The 5,798-nt window shown below is 34.7% G+C and overlaps 1 pseudogene; it reads right to left on the bottom strand.

The window, feature by feature from the left end:
- Positions 1-561: 561 nt before the first annotated feature.
- On the bottom strand, positions 562-4,770 carry LOC110600469 (annotated as a pseudogene).
- Between the last annotated feature and the right edge of the window lie 1,028 nt (positions 4,771-5,798).

The raw sequence follows: 5,798 nt of genomic DNA, 5'->3' as shown, positions 1-5,798 counted from the left end.
CAATTTCTGAGGTTGCTGGTGTCTGGACAGCAACAAGGGATGCAATAGTGGCTGATTCAGCACTTGCTGATTTTTGGACAGCAGGTTCAGCAATTGCTGGTGTAATTGTGGAAGTTTCAGCAGGTGGACAGTAATTTCCGTCTCTATTTGCAGTAGTTTGGACAGCAATAAAGTCTGGATTTTTGACAGTAGTTGCTGTCTCTTGGATGGCAAAAGCTTCAACAAGTGTTGTTTGGACAGCAGCTGGTCCAATTTCAAGTGCAGTGGTGATTTGTGCAGCAGACTCAACAGTCCGTTCTGTTTCTTGGGAACTTTCGTCATCGTCCCATAGATCTTGAAGCTCTTCCTCTCTTCTTAATATGTGCGCGTTCACTGAGTTGACCGCTTGATCCACTTGCTGTTGGAGAATTTTTCCAGAAATTTCCAATTTCCTTATCATCTTTTCAAGTTCCATATTGGAGTTTTGAGGTGTTGCTTGGGCTTGATAGTTTTGGTAGTAGTTGCCCCTTGCATTGCCATAATTCGGATGGTCCCTCCAACATGGATTGTAGGTATCAAGGTAGGGATCATGTCTTGGCTGGCTATTGAATCCTCCAAAGGAATGTACTTGCTGGTAATCCTCATAAAGTGTAGGACATCGATCAGTTGGGTGTCCTACATATGTACAAATCTCACATGGTCTGATTCGCTGAAGTTGTTGAACTTGTTGAGCTTGACCTATACCATAATTTCTCACAATAGAGGTTAGTTCAGAAATTTGAGAAGAGAGAAAAGACATACTTACCATAGCCATGCTTGTAAGGTCTTGACAGTGCGTTCAATTTCTGGATCGTAAAGAAGAGCTTCTTTACGATCAGCCCTGGTCATAAAAAGGAAAATACGTTAGTTAGATCAATTCCCTGATAACGGCGCCAATTTTTGATAGGCGGTTGTCGAAGCCGTAAAAAATAAACATATTATCAATCAACAAATAAATTTGCAGATAATGGTAATAGGGTCGAACCACAGGGATTTGACACCAAATATCTTCCTAATAATGACTAAGGCAAGTAAATAGCAAAAATAAAAAGAGGGTTTTGTTTTGAAGATGTACTAAAGCTAATTAACAATAGAAAGCAAATAATTTAAAGATGAGTAAATCAATAAGAGAAAAGCTTCTAGTTGAAGTATGGATCTATTTCAGATTGTTTATAATTGATCATTGATTCTTTAACACTCCTATTTATTTCAATAAATTAGTTTAGGATGTGGAAGACGCTTCTCACAATCCAAATTCCTCCTTAGTTCTAGTTTGATTAGGAAACGTTCGCTAATCAAACACTAGTTAACAAGTTGCCAAGGAACGTCCTTGGGGCTTTTAGCATCGAACAACAGTTAACTGCATTAAGACTTAGAGAAACCTAATTCTAACATTGCCAACCGCGTGGTCAAGTTTAGATTATGCAACTTGATTAAATGTGTGTTTAAATAATCTAAGCAATTACGGACCTAAATTATTCAAACAATTGTTACTCAAGCAATTAAAAGCAATAGGCCTAAATTGATTCTAAAAGCAAAGCAACAATTATAGAAAGATCAAATTGCATAAATATTGAAAATAAATAGAAGTTTAACAATGGAGATTTAAATCTCCCAATTCATCACAAATCTGAATTCTCCAACTTCAACTAGAAAGGAATGAATTTAGCCACTCATGGTGGACAAAAATACAAAAGAAAGAAGAAAGGAAGAAGGAGACAAGCTTGCTGTGCTTTCTGCAGAATTTCTGCTGTGGAGAGAAGATGTGTTTGCTGGTTTGGGCTGCCTCCTTTTATAGGTGAGGAATCCCAATCCAATTAGGTTTTGGAATCCTAAATTGGATTGGTCCTTGTCTTTGATATCTTCTTTAATTGTGAATAAATCTTTTTCTTGAGGAGGTCTATCTTGAGAGTGACTCTTTGAGATGCCCTAGGATTGATCTTGAAGTGTTTGAGAGGGGTTAGGACTTCTTTATTTTAAATCTTGAATTTCTGCACTTTTCCGCTTCTGCTGTATTTTCTGCTGTCAACGTGATTGGGGCGGTGATTTGGGCAGATCGCTGCCCCAATCGCTTTCTGTGAGTCAGTCCAGTTTTTAACTTTCTGTCTCTGCTTCCTCCGCTTGATTTGGGCAAATCGTCATGCCCAAATCATTTCTGCGTGTTGCCTCCGGATTTCTGTTCCTGCGGGTGACTTGGCCAATTCATTGACCCAATCAGTCTCCTGTGAGATAGTTCAGGTTTCTGCTTTAGCTTGATCTGGGCAGTGATTTGACCAAGTTACTGACCCAATCACTTTTCTTGTCATTTTCTGCACTTTTTCTCCAGTTTTCCAATTTCTTCCTTTTCTGTAAAAACAAGACAAAAAACCATAAATTAAGCTGAAAAATGTGTAAATAAACAATAATAAAGATAATAAAAATGGGGCTAATTTATGTTCGATCACTTACCTTAACTAGAGCTAGAACTCCTCTCCTAAGGGAAAAAAGGGAAAATTAAATGTAATGAGGAACCCGCAAGATTGGCTGGAGGAACTCAGTTTTTAAATCAATGCAAATTCTCTTACTGTTGATCATCTGGGAGCAAATAAATGCATCAGAAGTAAGATGGCATATGAATAATCAACCTACTCATAGAATGCTGGTGAAGCCTTTAATTTCCATTACAACATCTGCTTTCAAGTCCATCTGTAAACCCTTGAACTGCATTGGATCTTTCTTTGGATCAGCTCTTCCAGTTTGGCTGTAGAATACATCAGTCTTGTAAAACTACGGGGTTCCTCAACTGTGAAAGGAAATGGCAGAGACAAGTATTCTCTTTTCATTTAATTCGGTGAAATCAAATCTAAGATAGTGCAATGGAATGATGCATTCATTGTTTATAAAGAATGTAAATATCAAATGCCATTGTACCGCCTAAAAGAATTAAACATTTCATTGTGCTTTTTGCAGCCGTATAGTTCACATCTTACCCAAAAGAAGACACTGATCAGTAATTATTTTGTGTTATTAATTTGAAGCTGAATTATTTGAATATCTTGTTGAGCAAGAACAAAATCACACAGAAAAATTTGAGCCCTTCTTTGGATAAATAAAAAAAAAAAACAGAAAAATGCATGCATATGATACTGTGAGATGTCCAAATGGCTCCCCTGAAGACTACCTCTGTGTGAGCTATTGAGGATGTAAGCAATGTTTTTGGTCAATCTTCATGTTCATCTTCAGAATCTGCACGACATAAATAGGGGGCAAACATATTAAAGAATCAATCAATGAAGCATGGGTGTTTAAGAGCAAAGGAAATTGAAAAAGGCAATTGTCTGAAATGATCAATAATTGTCTCATTCTTTATAAATCAAAGATGAGAGATCTAATTTCTTGGTATAAATACTTAATTCAACCCTGGTGCATATTTAGATTTAAGGAAAGAAAATTGGTATCCTTTTATTTTAAGTAAATGTGCAAATGTATTATGTATTGCCCACCGGATCAGGAAGTAAAAACTGTCCGGGAGAGTAGAGGTCCTAATTCCTAAATGGCTTTCATTTCTTCCATGTACGAATTCAGACATCAATTCACTACTAAAAACCATCAATATGATATGTGGATGTACCATCTTCCCTCATCAACATATTCATTACCGAGCTTTAAGCTATTAAGTTGCGGCTTCTTTAACAAGAGCAACAATCTAGGGCATCAACTAATGTTGATAAACAGTTCAATTTTGAGAGACAAACTTTTACAAAGTTTGACAGTTGATGTGAATTGTGCATCAACTTTTACAGACCTGGTACTCCAAAGGACCCAGAATGCATAGTAAATGAGCAGAAGTATGATCCAAGACAAAACAAAAAGAATAAATGCAAAGCTAGCCATCCATTCAGCACAACTGTATTTGGACATCTTTCCTATCTCCAAGAATATATCACTAGCATCGTGAAGAGCTAAAACAACTGAATCAACACGGCCAAACCTGTAAACAAGATGCAAAATTGGAATACATGAGTATTTAATGATGATCCTAATACGAATCCATAACATTGTGCTATTGCTGCCAACACAGTATAAACCTTTAGCATAAGTGAGTATTATATCGACAGCATAGTTATGTCTTCCATTTTTTGCTACAGGTAAAACCAACAAAACTTCATCAGATAGTTGTGATTGATAGTATATTACCAACCAGCAAGCAAAGCTTGACCATGAAGTACCTGAATATCTAGGACAACACAATGAGAATGACAGTTGCAACATGATGACTCATTGACACTCTGAAGTCCAACCGCCTTGTTTCCCAGAATATGAGAGCAAATATGGAGTATGTGTAAAATCCAGCAGCATACATATATACTGCTTTCAATTTTAAGCTGAAATTCATACAATAGTTACACTATTGAGTCCAAAACTATGACATCTATCAAGCAACAAATAATAGAGGGATAATTTAAGTCAAATGGAGAGCTAAATCAAACATTAATATATTCAGCATACGATTGAAAATATTACTTAATTGTTTGGTCTGGCCATACTTGACTTCCTGGCCCTACCCAACTTTGTGTTGGTAAACCAAGGCTCAGTATAAGTAACAGTAAAAGCTAGAATCTATGCTGAAATAAAATATATGCATTTCCAAGCAGACTCCTTGAATTTTTGTATCTTCTTCTTTCTCTCATCTGACTCCACACCCAAGCTCCGCTTACCTCTTCCAAAAATTAATTGTCTTGCCACTTTCTGTAACATGCATGGTCACTTCAGACTGACCTAACAAAATAACTAAGTGAACTAGAATAAAGAGAGAATGAAAGCTGAGGATGAGGGAAAGATAAAAGTAAAAACAATAACAAAAAAACAGAATATGAAAAAAAATCATCCTCATTCCCATTTCTTAGTTTGTGCAGTTATTGTAGTAGAGGATCTACTACATAATTAGAAATGAATAGAACATCATGACCATGTATCAATTTTGTAAACCAATTCAGTACAGGGAAAAAAGGGAGATGCAGTGAGGCACAGAACTTATGTACGATATGTCTATGTGGAATTTCATCATGAGCACAAAAGAAAATTTGCTTCTGTTTTTTCATAAACAAAATGTAAACTGGGCATGAGCAAAGTAAGATATTATTGACCAAGAATATACTAGAAAAGCTAAAACGTGACAAAGGAAAAATAAAAGAATTAGTTGTCTTATTTTATTTGCTATGGTCTAAGGTGATCCCTAAATGAGAAGCTAGTGTATATATATTACATATTTCAACTAAAAAGTTTCCTTCTGAGACTAACACCTTACATGAATATCTGGACAGGAGTTCTTATGTTTTATCTTAAGCAATTGGATGTAGATTTATAAAAACTGCAAATCTTTTCATTTTGAATCAACCCACACATTTTCTAACTGATTTTCACATGTTAATTCACAATTTCTAAAAATCTAAGTTTGCACCATAGTGGAATTTCAGGAGTCACAGGACCTTTTTTGTGGTTCAAAAAGGAAACATTCTAAATTATTTTAGAAGAAAATATATTTTAAAATAAATATGAAGCATTTTATTTGAAAAAATCTAGATTTTTAAAAAATTTACTCCTTAGTCTATATTTTAAAGTCACTCAAAATGTCTTTATATTTTCATAAAATTAAACTGTTTGATCCTTTTATCAAAAAATCATTAGTTAAATTATTTTATTTTTAATTAAATAAACTAAATAATATAAATATTTAAAATTAAATAAACTAAATAATATATAATTTAAATTATAAGAATTAAACATATAAATATAACAGT

Source organism: Manihot esculenta, chromosome 14 (assembly GCF_001659605.2).
Source record: "Manihot esculenta cultivar AM560-2 chromosome 14, M.esculenta_v8, whole genome shotgun sequence".
Classification (NCBI taxonomy): domain Eukaryota; kingdom Viridiplantae; phylum Streptophyta; class Magnoliopsida; order Malpighiales; family Euphorbiaceae; genus Manihot; species Manihot esculenta.
Note: the sequence above shows the minus strand (reverse complement) of the source record. Positions and strands in the feature narration are given on the sequence as shown.